This window comes from Cynocephalus volans, chromosome 13 (assembly GCF_027409185.1).
Source record: "Cynocephalus volans isolate mCynVol1 chromosome 13, mCynVol1.pri, whole genome shotgun sequence".
Lineage (NCBI taxonomy): Eukaryota > Metazoa > Chordata > Mammalia > Dermoptera > Cynocephalidae > Cynocephalus > Cynocephalus volans.
The window spans coordinates 23,054,093-23,072,001 of record NC_084472.1 but is presented as its reverse complement, the minus strand read 5'-3'; the positions used below and the strand labels follow the sequence as shown (position 1 = coordinate 23,072,001).

The 17,909-nt window shown below is 47.8% G+C and overlaps 1 pseudogene; it reads left to right on the top strand.

Annotated features, from left to right (window-relative positions):
* Positions 1-12,487: 12,487 nt before the first annotated feature.
* Positions 12,488-12,642, top strand: LOC134362340 (U2 spliceosomal RNA; annotated as a pseudogene).
* Positions 12,643-17,909: the final 5,267 nt, after the last annotated feature.

The following is a 17,909-nucleotide window of genomic DNA, read 5'->3' as shown; positions in this document are numbered from 1 at the left end:
TGCTAAGATTTAAGTAGAATGCAGCAGTCATGAGATTTCTTTTTGCCCATAAAGAATTGGACGACCGTGTGTTTCCCGAGAGCTTCGGGGAGGCTAATCATACAGAGACCTGTGGTCTCTAAATCACATTCTGCTTCCTGGTGCCCAGAATGGCCCATCAGGGCCCTTCATGCTGAGCAGGTGATGCATGTGTATGTCTGTGCTGGGACCTTAGGGACAACAGGCTTCACCTTCCAGGTCTCCAGCTCTCAAGTCCTCAGGCAGGAGCTTATCCTTGGCCAGGGGAAGAAACCCCAGAGGCCATTGGGGGGTGGAGATAGAGTCTGGTCCCTTTGTACTGGGGGGTGGGGGTGGAGGGTGGGGGTGGTGCTGGCAGAATTTTGGATCCCAACCCTAGCAGTTAGGGGTACTCTCTGAAGCTCTCAGGGGCATTGTTTGCTTTGGATTACTTTTGTCTTACAGACTAAACATGAAGACAGGTATGGTGACCCTGTGGGCCCAGGAGCAGATGGACATTATGGAGAAGTACCAGCAGGTACAGGTTGGCTGCTCCCTTGAGGTAGGCAAGTCCTGGCCTCTTCTGCTGTGCCTGGGGTCAGAGGGGCCTGGGCTCCCTGGGGACACAGGGGAGGGAGGAGCCATCCAAAGTCACCCATGCCCCTAACCCATCACCATGGCACCCTCACTCCAGGCCCTCTCGGGGTTGCAAGGACACCGAGCTGGGACACTGGTGAATAATTGGGATGAGGAGTTCAATATCTACAGACGCGTCGACTGGCTCAGGTTTCTGCAGTGAGTTCTCTGTCATCCCCCGTCTTATCTCGGGTTGGGATCCACTCTTGAAAAGGCCAGCACAAGGCAGGGTGTGTCCCCCAGGCTTGCGCTGACCTTCTTCCCAGGGTGTGTATGACCCCCGGCTCCCCTGCAGGTCCACCCCAAGTCAGCACATGGCTGCAGTTCCGTGGCTCATCCAAGCAGCTCTGGAGAGAGGGTGGGGACCAAGCTGTGGTTGGGCCAGGCCCTTGGGTGCCCAGAAGTGTGGACTTCATGTCTGCAAAAGAAAAGGGCAACCTGAGGGTTGAGCCCTGTCCCCAGAAGGAGACTGTCCTGCTGTCAGCTCCACAGGGTGGGGCCAGAGGGCAAGAGGGCACTTGGTCCAGCCTGTGGATAGTTGTCCATCAGGTCTTCACAGGCTCAGAGGGGCACAAAGAGGCACAAGGAGCAGGGAAGAATGTGGCCACATAGTGAGATGAGGGGCAGGGACAGGGCCCCGGCCTGGGAATGGAAGGGGGAAGGCCATGGAGGCAGGCAGAGGTGGCAGATGAAAGCCACCTGACACATTGGTCTGGTGCTGGGAGGTCATGTGAGGCCTGGTGGGGAGGAGGCCAGCCTTCAGTCTTCTTTGGAAAGGTCACAGGATGGAGCGAGGGATGGAGCCTGGGGGAGCTGGGCTGCAGGGGACCAGATGTAATGGGTGACTCGGGGACACGTCTGGCTTGAGTGAGCCTGGGGTTAGAGGGAAGGTGCTAGGGGAGGACAGGCTGAATGAGGTGGGGCCAGGGACAGCAGCTCCACCTGGGACCCCTGAACCTCAGGGGCCTCGGCCATTCCCAAGGCCGGCAGTGCCCGCTGGAGACTCAGCTCTCTGCTTGCTCGGGAAACTGTGGGTGGGGAGTGGATGACACAGGCTGAGACAGGGAAGGAAGACATGAGGTGGAAGCCACTGCAGAGGGGAGAAAAGACACAACGCTTATGTCCCTGAGAGCCAGCTGAGGCTGGAGATCTGGTCCAGGGCGATCCCGGCTGCCTGCAGGGCCCTCCGTCACCATTCATTGCCCAGTGGTGTCTCCCAGCCCAGGGAGAACAGGCGTGGGGCAGGAGTTTGGGCCGATCGGGGGGTTGGGGGGCCATGTTCAGAGGATCTCACAGGACAAGGGAAAGAGAAGGGCCAAGGTGGCTGAGGTGACAGCAGGGTCTGTGGGCCAGATGGGATGGGGTGAAGTCAAGGAACAGGCACAGCCATCAGCCAGGGTGCAGAGACGGATTGGATGCTCAGAGCTTGGCTGGGGTGGGGTGCCAGGTGAGACAGCCCCAGGGTACACCCTCAATGCACTGGGAAGGTCTCAGCCCAGACCTCTTGGACCCCATGAGGGTGATGGGGTCACTTCCTTGGGGGCAGCTGTCAGAGACCAGCCAACCTATCCTCAGGCAACACTGTTTCTTAGCAGCTCTGGACTCCCACCTCTCCCAGAAGGAGCAGCCTGCGGCCCTGGAGGGGTATCTGCGTGCCGCACCCCCAGCCCCCACGGCCCCTGAGCATCCCTTGCTGGCCATGCTGCTCCTTTGCTTTTGTGTCTCAGACCTTCTTGGCTGACAGCCAGCAAAACGCCCTGTCCTCCCTTTCCTATGGTCTCCTGGGCTGCGACTTGCAGGTGGATGGGGAGGGGGCCCATCTTTCTTTGGGGTCCGCTCAGGGAAGGGAATGGCTCCTGGCTTGCAGCAAGTCCTCAGCTCTGACTCCGTTGCCCTTTAGTGAGATGGAGCTTCCTCCTGTCACCACCCAGGAGGTGAAGGTAAGAGCCGTTCCCTCTGCCAGGGCTTGATTGGTCATCTGTTAGGCAAACCTGGCCTGCCTGTGGCCATGGGTAGGTGTCCATGAGAAGAACACACAGTCACCAGGATGGGCCGGGATTCTGAGTTCCTGATCCCAGGACTCCATCCCAGGGCTGATTAGCAAACACACCCATCCCAGATTTGCACAAGCACTCAGAGGTGACTGACCACTGGCCAGCAGGACCCCACACTGAGGCTGGCACTCCTTCTAGGCCTGGGGGTTTGTGGCCTGAGGATGGAATGTCCTGTGTTCACCAGGCCAGGCCACTCGTTCTCACCCAGTTAGAGGGTCTCAGCCCCAGCCTCTGCACCTTGTTTGGCTCTTGCCATTTCTGTCCCATCAGGGACCCCAAGCACAAGAGTGACGTGGCATCCAAGGGCCACTCTAAAAAGGCGGCAGCTCAGCTAAGTCTGTCATCTCTCATTTTACAGCAAATGCAGAAGGAAATCACCCGATGCCACAAATGGCTGAAGATGTTTCAACATTGGGGTAAGTATAAAAGCAGCCGAAAGGTAACATGGGGAGTGAAGGACCCCATGCCCACCCTCCGCAGAGTGAGGGTGGGCGGTGTTCACACCTGATCACTGGTGCCACCTGCCTCTCAGATGGCAGGCACCACCCTGTCCTGATGCTGAAGGGCCACAAGCCTGGTTCACCAGCTTTCCTGCACTCCCCGGCAAGGGTCACCCTGCTGGGAGAGAATCTTATGCCAGAGTTTGGGCCACCTGTACATCAGGGACAGGGATGCCTCCTGGTGGCCCCAAAAGAGGGAAGACATGGAGATCACAGTTCACAACCCTCATCTAGTCTGTACTCACAAGAGACAAGGCCCAGTTCTAGGTAGACTCAGCCTCTCCCAAGGAACCATGAAGACAAACACTGGAATCTTCCAGAATCCTCACACTGTGATTCCCACCCCTTCCCCCTCCACAGTCACCCTGTGGACTCTCTCTCCAGGACCTTCTTCTCTTTGCAGATGTCTCACCGTGTGTACAAGGGGATTCTCCCCCAAGTGCGGGGCCGGGCCTGGTCTCTTCTACTGGGTGTGGACAAGGTCAAGATGGAGAACCCGGCAAATACCAGGTGTGGCCCTTCTCTCCTTGAGCAGACACAGCACGCACAGGCCTGACGTGGGCAGGAGCCTGGGTGCCGTTACTGGGAAAAGCGGTGCCTGTGGGTGCTCAGGTGCACATCCCAGGTACTGGGACTCCATGCCTGTCCTGCTTTTTTGCAGCCATGTCTCCTACAACCCAGACTTGAAGTTTCTCTCTGTCTCTTCTTGCACATTCTCTTTATGAGTAGTATGTCCCCAAGTCCGGCTAATACTCAAAAGAATGGGAGTTAGGCTGCACCTTTTCCAGCAAGGTGTGTCACAGCATTTTGAGCATATCATCAAACCATCCCAATATTGAAAGGGTCAGAAAGCTCACAGGTTAGGAAGAAGAGCAGGAGTCCCAGGAGGCAGCGGTGGTGGAGGCAGGTCATCTCCGTCCAGCAGGATTTACACACATTGTGAGAGTGAGTGGTACCCAGGGGGTGGGTGCAGCCCCCGCCCCCCAGCGCAGGGGCTGAACGTGGTGGGTGCTCTGGGCACACCTGACCATGACAGGACCAGGATGCACCCAGACCACGTGGCACCTGCCCCAGCCATGCCCAGACACCTGAATTTCAGGTGGACCAAAACAGTAGAAAGAAGGAGTTTAAAAATGTGAAATAAGACAGAAAACCAAAAGAGCTAGGAGAAAAAAAAAAAAAAAAACACACAAAACTAGCTTTTCTGAAAAGGCCAATTTCAGTACAAAACTCCTCCCAAGCATAATGCAAGAAAAGAAGGGTGAATAAAATGTGAGGAATTCGCAGAAAGGGGGCACTGAGCACAGGAAAGATGAGGATAAAGGAAATTAGGACGGAGAGCTGCCTGCATCTTGCTGCACACACTTTTGAAAATCGAGGAAACTATGAGTTCCCAAGCAACACCGAACCAGGTAGAAGAAAAGAAAAGCCTTCCTTGAACGACTACCGAAGTACAGATTGAAAAGATAGAGACCGCCATCGGTCAAGGGCCGGGCTGATCATGGCTGAGGTGCACATGATCTTCTAAAGATGGGCAGCTACTCAGCCTGGGTCTTCTAGACCTGACGAAAGAGGAAAGCTCCCAAATTCTCCCTGAAGCTGTTCTCACTTCAGCAGGACTCAATGGGTGCTCAGTATCCTATCAACACAGTAACAGGGAAAAGGCATGAATGGTATCGGGAGATTCCAGAAAGCTGGTACATCAAACTCAGCAGCCATTTACAAAGCCTTAACTAATATCTGAGTAGAAATAAACTAAATATTATTTTTTAAACTATTGGGCAAAAAACAATAGAAAATATATTAGAGGGCCATGAACACCCAAAGCCATTCCCGTGAAAATCAAATAGAAAGAAACATGGGACTTTGCTACCCTCCCTGATTTCAGAAAATTTTTGGTAGATCTAACTAACACAATTAGGCTAGAAAATAAAGGAAATTTAATTAAACAAACAAACAAACAAAAGGGATTTATCTTTATCTGCAGTAAAGTGCATTCTAAGTACCTTATCACATAAGACAACTCAAAAGATTCTCCAAAATCTAATCTAGCAAGTTGGGTGGCTGCAAGAGAAGATGCAGGGACCTGGCCTTTTCCTCTCCATAAGGAAACAGCAGTGGAAACAGGGAAACATGCACATCAGTGAGGCCGATCTGGAGCCCTAAGTCCAAAATTGGGGGTGTTAGGCTGTGGGGCTTGGGCTCCTCCAGGACATTTTAGCAGGAGGGAGTGTGGGAGCCATTACAGCAGACAGACCTAGCAGCACACTCCCCAGGCGCAGCTCTCCTAGAGCCCCGGGCAGCCCCTGTCCCTTTGTAAGACTCTCCTCTCAGGTGCTCCAGAGAAGTGAGGGAGCTCAGCACAGGAGCCTTCACAGAGGTCAGCATCAGCTCCATCCTCTCACTCTGACAGGCAGGCATCAGGGAGTGGAAGCCCAGGCACGAGCTGCCCTCCTTGACTCTGGAAAGCCCTGAGGCATAGGGGCCAGGCTGCCCTGGGAACAGGTCCTGAGAAAAACATTCCAGGGGAAGCAAGCTCAGGGGCTGTCATCTGTGGAGAGAGACCCCTTGTGCAAAGATGCAAAGTGACAGATGGTCAGGAGGGGGGCAACCCCAAGTGAGGACTTAGTCCCTGGGGAGATGGAGCAGGAGGCTTTTAGATACATGGTCCCCATGTATCTAAAAGGGGTGTGAGGGGCATGGGTCTGGGGCCTGCAGGAGCCCCTGGGGTCTGACCATCGATGATGGGCCATCCTCGGTGGTACCCTCACCAGGACTGCTGAGTACAGGCTGTGACATTGGCACCAAGGCCATGCTGTGTTCTAGCAATCCTCCCTGGCTGTGGAAACAATCATGAGGACATTTCTGCAGCAAAAACTCCCTTTCCAGACACATGTGCTGTATGATTGCTGCCCATGGCAGCGAGTCTTGGATATGCTCTGAGACCCTTTCTTTTCCTGGCTCTGCCCTACAGAGAACGAAGGAGCAGGGCAAGATGGTCTGCCAGCTGATCAAAGATATTGACCTTGAAGTCAGCTGCACCTTCACCAACCATGTAATGTTTCGGAACCGCTATGGCATCAAGTAAGCCCCTTGTGGGGAAGTGGAGGTTTCGGAGGGTGGAGGTCCCAGGGGAGATGAGGAAATCCAGAAGGAATATGGGAGCCCCAAGAACATGAAGATGTCCCAGGTGAGAGGCAGGGGTACCAAAGGAGGGAGGTAAAACAGCCACCAAGGGCTCTCCTGGCACAGGGAGCAGCCTGCACCATGTACCCAGCACCTACCAGGCACCAAGTCCTGGACCGGGGGCTGAGGCATGTGGGGCCAGAACCCAGCTGGCTCCCGAGAATGACAGCAGCAAACACAATAATGCCCCATGGTGAAAACTGTTCTCCATGAGACAGGAGGACCTGGGGTAGGGACATATGGGAGGGCGGCAGGACCAGGGACTCGTGGCCTTTCACATGCAACTGGAGACTAAAGGGTGACAGGGAGCTGGCAGAGCAAACAGTGAGGGGACAAGTCTGATGTGGAGAGGCAGGGCGGGGGCAGGAAAGGAGCCACCTAGTTGCAGCCTGAGGGAGGCTGAAGGCAGGTGCCAAGGTGAGGCTGTGGGCTGGGCCTGAGTGGCTTGCTGTGCCCTTGCCCTTACCAGACCCCCGCAGGGGGAGGCACAGGGCCCGGGGTGGGGGGGAGACTGGGAAGGGCAGGTGCATCTCAGGGTCTGTTAGGCAACAGGGAACTAACATCATGGGCACTGATCCAACAAAACCCTCTATTCGCCCTTTCCTAGGCAGCAGGAACTCTTCCACGTGCTGGTAGCCTTTGCTGTGTATGACATGGTGAGTATCCCTGGCCAACGACATTCCAGGTCCCATTCCCATAGTCACTGGTTTGGGTGTCCCAGGGAGTGTGGTGTCTTCTTGAAAATTCAGGATTCATGAGCACCCAGGACATCCTAGTTAGTGCACGAGGTCACTGCTCTCACAGAGGTCCAAGCAAGAGAGGAAGGTCTCTAAGTTCAAACTGAGATGGAGAGGGTAGGTCCAGGCTCCTGCTCTCAAGCGGACCTGACCATCACTCCTTAGAACAAGGACAGACACCTTCCTGATGGGGTTGCTCCAAAACCCTGAGAGTTTGGCAGTGTCACAGGATGCTCGTGTCCAGAGTGATCTTCTCCAGGGGAGCGAGGTGCCTCGTGGGCATTCATCAGATGAGTGTGGATTGACAAATGCCATATGATTCATGCGAAACTGGGTGGAGATCAAAGTTCCTGTCCCCTGCACCCCACAGAGTGCGGCAGCCTGGGAGGGGCTCCTGAGCAGCTGCTCATTGCTCTGCCCCCGATTTCCAGATAGCTCTTTCAAGAGAAAGCCCCTGAGAGGACTCCCCAGCCTGCCCACATGGGGTCTGAACTTAGCAGTCCTGTGCCAGGCAGCCTGTGGGCCATCTCTGTATTCTGTGTGTGGGGCACTCAGTGAGAGCCATCCCTCATGGCAAATCCAGACAACGGGTGCTGGCTGAGCCTCATGCAGAGGCCTCCCTGGCCTGGCATGTGGGAGGGGGCCTCTCTCCAGCTTGGCCACTGCACTGCAGGAGTCCCTCCAGGAGCTCCGTGTGACCTGACATGTGCAGGATATGCTCAGTTTTGGTGCCCAGTGTCCCAGGAAGGGCACAGAGGCTGGACCCACATACATGCAGGTCTGCAGTTGACCCCCCAGGTGATCTTAGCTCTCTCAGGTGACCTCAGTCCTTCCACGTGACTTCAGTCCCTCTAGATTTTACCAGCCCTCCTGGTTGATCTTAGCTCTCCCAGGTGACATCAGCCCTCCCAGTGACCTCAGCACTCTCGGGTGACCTCAGTCCCTCTAGTTCACATCAGCCTTCCTAAATGACCTTAGCCTCCCATGTGACATCAACTCTTTCAGGTTACCTTCATTCAGTCTTCTCAGGTATTCTCAGCCTTCCCAGCTGACCTGAGCCCTCCCAGGTGACCTCAGTTCTCCCAGGTGACCTCAGCCCTCACAACTGACCAAAGCACTCCCTGGCAACCTCAGTCCTCCCATTTGACCTCAGCCATCCCAAGTGACCTCAGCTATCTCAGCACAACCTTGCATGGTGACTTTGGCTCTCGCAGGAGGTGGGCTACAGCGAGGGACTGAGCTACATTGCTGCCATCCTGCTCATGTACCTAGATGAGGAGGACGCCTCCTGGGCACTGGTCCAGCTCATGACAAATCAGCATCACAGCATGCACGGTAGGTGAACAGCTGCCCACAAGGCCTCATGCAGCCAAGCAAGGGATGGCCACACTGCCCAGGTGATGGCGACTTACAGCCACGGCATCTTCTCTCTCAGACTGGTTATGAGTCTCCAGGACAGTCCCCTAGGGAGAGTCCCACAGCAGCCCAGGTCTGGACAGGGACCCGTAACCCAGAATTGTACACCTCATGTCTCCATCAAAGAAGGGACCTGCAGCCTCGCTGTGGCCACCCTCTGTGTCCTGTGGCCATGGCCCTCCGGCCTTGTCCTTGTCCAGGCCTTTCTATCCTTTCTGCTGGTCCTTCTGCCTCAAATCTGGCCATCCTGCCAACCGCCCTTCCAATAACCAGACAAAGCTCACCTGCCAGCCTCTCCCCAACTTGTGTCCCCGAGCCAGAGGGAGTCTGAGACACCCACGCAACCCCCATCACTCACACCTGTCACCCCAATGGCAGCACAGGACTTCAGCATGGCTGACACAGCCCTTCAGTCTGCCATCATCCTTCCTTACTGCCTGGAAGTCTGCCCAGTTCTACTGGGGCCTCATCCCAGGATGCAGCTGGGCAGCGAGTCTACCCACTCTTGAGAGGACCTCCCCACCCATCGTCCTCAAGGCCAAGGATACATAGTGGGGTCACTGGGTGGGAAGAGGAAGAAGCCTTGTGTTTGAGGGGCACCCTGCCACTGCCTGACTCCTCCAGCCTTAGATCTCAGCCTTCTCAGGTGACCTCAGCTATGTCAGTGTACAGCCTTGCATGGCTGGCTCCACCTGGCTGGGGAGCAGATGCTGATGTGGGGGGACCTTGGGTTTCTCAGGATTCTACATACCAGGATTCCCGAAGCTGCGAAGACTCCAGTCCTTTCAGGAGCATGTACTCAGAACGATGCTTCTGCAGCTGTAAAAGCACTTGGTGAGTGAACCTTCCCCTCGCCTCCTCCCCAGAGGCCCTGGGTCCTGGCAGATCAGGGGGACAGGGAAAGCCTAAGCCCCTCCTGCCACAGGGAGGGGCATGGTCCTCACCAGAGCCTTTTCTGGAATGTGCAGTTGTCTATGGGTTTAAAGTTTGGTTTCCTTTTCCTACACCTAGAGGGACAAACGCATGGGGACTAGGGGCAGACTCAGGCTGACTGGGACTAAGAAAATTTGGTCACCCAAGGATTTTTAAGGAAATTTCCCAAGGGTGTGGTGCCCCTTGGGAAACTGTCTGCCAGAGGGCCCTGGAATTGGCAGCTTTTCAGGCCAGTCCAGGGGGCCCTGAACACCTGTGTTCTTTCTGTCAGGATGACCAGGGAGTGACAGCAGCAGTATACTCACACTGGTTCCCCCACTGTTTTATCAAAAAGGTAAGGCCACTCAGGGACACCCCGGGCTGGACATCCTCCTTCCACACAGTGCCTGGTTCCCCCAGCCTGGGGGTGTGGCTTCCTTAGTCAAACCCAGATGATCCCACCTCACAGGAGGTACAGGCACGTCCCTGCTGGGCAGACAGGCCGGGCCCTGCAGAGCCCTGTCCCATGTGAGAAGCCAGGCCTCTGGGTCAGAATCACACACACACAATTTTCTTACAAAGAGTGCGCCACACCACCCCCAAATGGATGGGCAGGCAAGGGGGCCTGATCAAACTACTCCATTTTCCCAACAGTTGCCTGTGGACCTGGTGGGTCCCTCTTGACCCCAGCAGGCAGTAGTTACTCTGCTGTCAGGATGGGCAAGCCAGCAGAACATCCTCTTTACTTGCTGGCTGGCCTGTGCATGTCACCCTGACGAGTTACGACTAATCAAGCTGGTCAAATTATAGGTCTCCAACTTAATGATGTTTCTTCCTGGCCCTTCTTCCCCAGGTTGAGGAACTGGAGAAAGAGGAATTGGTCTTAAGGTGGACACAGCTGTGTGTTTAAGAAACTATTAGTGATGCTGTTTGGTTTTAACAGGATTCCTTTTTCCTCTGTACAAAAGTTAGGAATTTTCACTTTACAGTTTGTTCATACTTCCCAAGACAATCCACCAAATCACTGTAACTTGGTCCAGAGAAAGAACAACACAAACTAGGAATTGGCTACTGTTCCCTGCTTGTATGATGAATAAACCAAAAGAGAATTATGGAGGAAACCATTAATTTAAGCCAGAAGAAAGCTGGGCAAGTTGCGGAATGCTTAAGAATGTATAAACTGCAAATTACCCATTTTGGAAATATTGCTTTATGGATTATTATAACCAAAAAAGAACTTGAAAATCAACTAGTAACCTATCATTTTCCAGATAAGGAAATTTTAGACTAGAAATAAGCTGACTCACCCAAGGTCACCATAATATTATTTGGTCTTATTTTAGTGAGCTGCGAAATAAAGTGACATAGAAAAAAGAAGGACTACTCTTCTAAAACAGAGTTCAGCAAACTTTTCTTAAGGGGCCAGATAGTAAATTTTTTAGATTTATGGGTCTCTGCCATTATAGCAAAAGCAGTCATAGACATGTAAACGAATGGACATGATTGTGTTTTGATAAAACTTTATTTACAAAAACAGGTAGGTACAACAATTTTTTTAAAAAAAGAGGAAAATAACAAGTGTTGGTAAGGATGTGGAGAAATTGGAATCCTGGTACACCGCTGGTGGGAATGTAAAATGGTACAGCTGCTACAGAAAAAAGTTTGGCGGGTCTTCAAAAAGTTAAACATAGAATTACCATATAATCCAGAAATTCCACTCCTAGGTATATACTGCAAAGAACTGAAAACAGGGACTCAAGCAAGTACATGGACATGCATATTCATAATAGCATGACTTAACAATAGCTAAAAGGTGTAAATAGCTCAAATGTCCGTCAGTGGCTGAATAGATAAACAAATTGTTGGATACACATGCAACAGGATATTATTCATACATGAAAAGGAATGTGGTACTGACATGCTACAACGTGGACGACCTTTTAAACCATTATGTTAAGTGAAAGAAGCCAGACACACAAGGCCACATATTATTGTATGATTACATTTGTGGGAAATATCCAGAATACTTGTAGATAACTCCATTTGTGAGAAATATCCAGAATATCCACAGATAACTCCATAGAGACAGAAAACAGATTGGTTGTTGTCAGAGACTGGGGGGAGAAGGAAATGGGAAGAAACTCCTTAATGGGTAGAAGGTTTTACTTTGGAATGATGGAAACGTTTCAGAACTAGATAGAGGTGGTGGCCACGCAACACTGTGAATGTACTAAACACCACTGAATTGTTCACTTTAAAGCAAGTTTATGTTATGTGAATTTCACCTCGATTAATTATTTTTAAAAAATAGGTAACAGGGTGGATAGACTGTAACATGCCAATTCCTGTTATGGAAGAGAGAATGGGATGGTTCAATGGATGGTAGATTTTTGTCAGAGATGTTTGTTGTTATTATAATTATTTATTCTGTGAAGGAAAAGAAATAAAGCAGTTTCCCAGGTATAATATTAGCAGAGCCAAGAACATTAATGAGTGTGAAGATGCTTCTAAAACTAACCAGGTGAGTTTTGGTCAAATTTCAGATTCTGTTTACATCTGTTGAATCTTTCAGTAAAGACCAAATTCAGTACTGAAAGGCTTTTACTATTTTTAGAATCTATCAGATATCTGCCGTCCCAATTTTGGGAACTAAAATAAACGAGGACTTTTGTCAATTTCCTGTTTCTAAGGAAGAAGAACCTAAAAAAGGTTCATGTAAATGTCACAGACTTTTTGGGACATCAAAGAATTCCAGAGAAACAAGGGAGTTAGTTCATTGTAAAGGAATCTGAAAGACACCAGATAATTTTATTTAATAAACACACAGAATGACTGTTTCTCGAAGACAATTCAAGAGTTTTAATCTATCTGGAGCTCAATGACCCCAGAGTTAGGCCTAAGTCAAATACGATAACAAACCATGAGAAGACTGTGCTTGTGGAAAGATGTGAAATTCTCACGTGAAACTGGACGGCTTGGCCTGATTGGCTCACCGCGATTTTTAATCAATTTTAACAGTTGGGAAACATGAGAAAAAGAGGCTATTTTCATCACTTCTCGGCCTTTTGGCTAAGATCAAGTGTAGAAAAAGAGGCTATTTTCAAAGGAGAAGAAAGGAAATAACGTCTGTGATTTGACTTTTATGTCTCAGGCCAGCTTTCCCAGGTGACAGAGTTGCCATAGCTCTGTTTCACTGGACAGGATGCTTTTATTCAAAGAATGACCATGATCAAAGTGAAGGCAAGGCCCATTTGGGCTTTAGAAGAGTCACTAACGAGAAGGGCTGCCTGACAGTCGGACAGCTCGTTCCTGAGCCAGCCTGTCTTCTATGGCAGAAGAAGCCAGCCTGCTTCCTCACTCAGACGCCTAGAGTTCTGGGGTGTCCCCCACTCTCCTTGTAGAAGCCCGTTCTCTCGGGAAACACCAGCAATCATTATTTACATTTTAGTGTGAATGAGTTTAAGGCAATGCACATTTTCATTTAGCCAAATTTTACTGTGAAACAACAAGTTCTTGAGTTCTCGTTCTGGACAGCAGATTGGAAGAGTATTTCCGGGCAGAAGCCTCCTTGGGGATCCTGAACATTTCCTGTATAGAGGCTATCAATTCTGCCCGAGACGAAGGCTGGCCTAGGAAGTGGGAACACCGCTGGCTTTGGAACTGTGGATGAGGAGCCCCTAGAATGAAGGGCAGACACCAGAACAGTTTAGTATATTTGTTGATTGTGGAAGATTCATTTGCTCCACCTTTAAAGTTGAAAAAGTTGTTCACACCTGGGTAGGAAGAGGGTTACTGGTGATTCATTTTTTTCTTTATGCTTTGATATATTTTATGCAATGAGCTGTATTACTTTAATAATCAGTAAAAAAAAAAAAAAAAGACGTAAGTAATGTAAAATTTTTTAAAAGTTTTCTTTCTACAAGTTATTTTCACTGGTACATCAGAATTTCCATTCAGTTTGTTTGCCACTGTTCTTAAAATAATTTTAATAATAATTACAATATTATAATTTTAATAACTGCTTCTTAAAATAATTGCCATAGGAAAATTCTGAGAATTCCTCTGGCTGTAGCTTTTGGTTACACTGATCAATGTTCTCTGTCCACACAGCAATGGAGACCTTAAAGGATTCGATGTTCCAGTCACACTGGGGTGTGGACAGATTGACATGCTTGTTTTGATTGAAAGAGACAGTTGGGGGCTGACCAGCCAGCTCACTCAGTAGAGCATGGTGCTGGTAACACCGAGGTCAAGGGTTTAGATCCCCATACTGGCCAGCTGTCAAAAAAAAAAGAGAGACAGTCGGAATCGTTCTTGGAACTGTTCTGTCCCCGTGTGAAAACACAGTCTTAGAAATAGTTGTCCTTTTGTACCACTCCCCACATCCTTAAACTAAAACACCACAAACTCTATGCTCATTGCTTATAATGTTATGTCCCCTTCTTGATTGCAGAGGGATAAGGGAAAAGGGGGGACTTTCTCTTCCTATCACAATGCTAACGGTGAATCGATGGATAAATGGGGACCCCAGGATGCTGCATCACATGGATTTCAATGAGGCACATATAGGAAGAAAAGGAGTGTTTAAAATATCCGCTCACCCACATGTATACATTTGGAGGCTATCTCACGGTCTTCCAGATCACAAGTATGAACCGTTTTGCGAGTTTTCTCTGATTTTCAATACCCGTATTTTATACTTTTGTTACTATAAACATAAGCCTATTAGATCAGTACCAGTGTTTGAAAGAGGGCAGGAATATTTTGCTATTAAAGAAAGTGGCCGGGCCAGGTGTTACTTTTGAGAGTTGTAATAAAGGGTCTAATTACCAGACCGGACCCCTTAGCCTGGACTTTCATCCTGGTGCCCAAACAGCCCGCAGCCCCTCCTGCCCCTGCTGCTTTAGATTGTGTAAGGACAGTGGATGGGTGTTCCACAAGCCATGGGGCAATCAGCTGTCTCAGAGTGATCAGCTCAGACTGAAATTAATCTAAAAGCTGCACAATGAATAATTATAATTCTCTCCTTTAAGATAGTCACACTTCGTGGTTAAGTGATATGGGGGGTTCCTGTCCCTTCCTGGGCAGCTAGAATCCTTGCCAATACATTTCCCTCTCTCACATCTGCTTTGTTCCCTCCAAACGAAATGATGGTGGAACCCATGAAATCAAATGCATTTTTTGAAAGCCTGCAGAGTACACACTGTGGGAAGCCCTGATATAGAGAGTGAAAATTGTGTTTTCATGGGCTTATTTCAAAATGTCCACAACTGTGCAAAATAGACTTTGGATATCAGTTATTATAGTGAGTCAAAAGTGAAGATTCAAACAACTGTGATGATATTGCTAAATAGATGGTCTATCCTTGGGGCATTTGGCAGATTCTGTCTACCCAGATGGATGATGTAGGCACAGTGAGTACTGGTTTACCCCCCTGGGGTCTTGCTTTGAGGGGCTTCTCAATTTTGAAAGGTTGCAGATCCTCAGTGGAGGATTGAGGACAATTATGTAGTGTGCAACACATCAGATGAGTGGTGAATAATGCCTTAGGAGCCAGGTGAATATGTACCTCTCTTATAGCATTTGTCACACTGCAGTGAAATTATTTGTGTAGGTATCTGTCTCCTCCACTAGATTCTATACTCCTTAAGGGCTAAGACTGTCTTATTTATTCTCTATCTCCTCTCATCCCCACCCTCCCCCTCAGCATTGAAACTAGGCTTGACATTTCACTCAATAAGTGCTTGTTGCATGGATAAAGAAAGAAATTAATGAGTATCTTACAATCATTAGAGAATGCCACAAAGCAGTATTTTTTAACTTAGTTGTTTTATGCTGCATAAATGTGTGCTAAATATTTGAATTCTTATCGTTCCAGGTAGGATCCCAAAATCAGCTCCAACACCAAAGAAAATGAAAAATGTACACAAAGAATGAAACATTAATTAGATTTCTAAAATTTATACCTAATGTATAGGCAACAAGACATGTTTTCATTGTTATATTTATACAATGGCCAGATGTTAAATGAAATTTAGCTCAATGAGTATTTCAGCAAGAAAAGTATTTTAACAAGCATGGAAAGCTAGATATGTAAATGTCAGCCTGCTTTTAGATAATTATCCTGCTTGGAAAATGTCGAAAACAATATGTCACCTGAATTAATTCTTATATTTTTCAGTTTTTCTGCTTCTTGACACCTTGGGTTTAAGGAGACATTGAAGACCCTAAAAAGCTGAGTTGAGTTCTTCTACCTCCACTTGTTCAGAAATTTCTGAGAAATCATAACATTGATGTTTGTAACCTTTTTGTATATCACAGTGAGATAGCAAATGCAAGATGAATGGATGGATGGATGGATGGTGGATAAAAGAAATACTCCAATCTGGAGGTATTAATTTAATCTGTGAGCAAATGGAAATCATAGCCTGTGTTCCTTCTTCCCTTTCAAGGATCAGTTTTAATAAAAGAGTTTTAGAATTACGAAAGCTTTAGCCAAGGCCAAGAAGAGAAGAGGAGAAATGAATGGATTAGAATAATTATCAATTATGAGCACGTATATGAGGATTTAGAATTTATAAATATTTCTCTCAATCATTTAATCTTCAAGGCTCATTTTGGGATATGTGTTATTATCATTCTCATATCCAAAAGAGGAAACCATGTGTCAAGGGAATTAAGTAAATTACACAAAATTACAACTAGTGATAAAGCAAAAACTGGAACACAGATCCAGTCCCCTAAATCACACAGAGTTCTCCCATTCATCTATCAGCCTAATTTCCCATCAGCCATGTTTCCTTTAAGTAGCAAATATATATATTCTATCCACACACAGGGAATCGTAATATATAACACCACCAAGGGGCAATAAATTAAGTACTACAGGACTGAAATAAGTATTACAGACCTTAGAAAAGGTCTCAAATAGGTGAATAGGGTTGACCACTACAATGAGTTTACTTTAGGATACTTTGGATAATTTTAGGAAATTTTTGGTTTATTTTCTCCTGGGAAAATATTATAATAACCACTTCTTAAAATATTTTTCATTTGGTACAGAAAAGAGAGTTGAGGATTGATTGCAGAGTCACTGATAAGATCCTCCACATTTCAGTAATGATAACAATAGCTTTTCATGCTGAGCACTTACTCTGTACCACACATAGGCTTTCCACAAGTTTAAGAGCTCCCTGTAGAAACTTACGAGGTAAGTACTGCTATTATTCCCATTTTACAGGTAAGGACGCTGAAGTCGAAGGAGGTAAGTGACTTGTGTAAAGTCACACAGCTACGAGGTGATCTGTCTGTAGCTCTCTACTCTTAGCCACTCCCTGTGTTGTCTTTCACCTGTGGTGTTTTAGGCTTCCAATAGTTCAACTTTCATTATCTGCCTTTTGCAAGCCTTGGGCTTTTTCATTTCCAGTAGAGATTGCAGCACATTGGAAACTCTCAGTTGTGCCCAACTTTATCTCTGATTATCTTTGGAACACATCTGAGGGAAGATTTAAACACTCAAGTACAAATGCTACGAAGAGAAATCAGCTAAACTTTCAAAGTAGTTTTGAAAGGGACTTTGAATAGTCAAGAAAACTCTTAAGTGTATCATATAAGAGAAACCACTTTTTAGCTCAAATTTCCTAGCTGATGTTAAATTTACCTAATTTGACAATTTCTCTTTGCCTTTCATTTAGACTTAGGCCCTCATCTCAATTTTAATTGTCAAAATGTATTTTAATCCTTATTTACCTATTAATCACCCAATCCACGTACGCTTAAATGCCTATTTTGTTCAGGGATTTATAGAAAATTTTAATAAGTTGAATTTATTTATTAAATATTTATTTATCTTATCTTATTAAAATAAAATAACATTTTAATAAGGTAAACCGATAAAATGGTGTTCAGCAGTAATCTGAGCCAGTGCATGATCACATACCATAGACAAACCTATAAAGTTAAAACACTATTTTTTAACAAAATAAAGGTAGTTTGAGATGGGCCAAATTGTAACATTGTCACACTGGCAACAGCTATGAGAAATAATTGAATACCATGACCACTGCCAGTACTTTCTCTCTCCTTCAGTAAGAGGAGAAAGATTTGTATTTATAAAGTAGGACTGAACATACCTACTATCATCCTGTTTACAAATTACAGGATTGTAGCCTAAGCCCCCAAATATTTTGACTCCAGACTCTCTGATTAATATAGAAATGTATTACCAATGATTGTGAAAAATTATTTGTTTAAATGTTGGGCCCCAGAGAAGAAAGAAAGGAAAAGAGGGGAAGATTGAAGGAGGGAAAGAGGGACAGACAGCTCTAATCCCTCAGTAGAAGGAAAGTAGAGAGGGGGTCCCAGCTCTCCTGCCCACAATTCAGTGCAGGAATTCCTAAGACAGCAGTCGCCCCTGTACAGAAAACCGTCCCTGTGCTAAGTGCGTGCTCTTGTCATCCTATATTGTAATT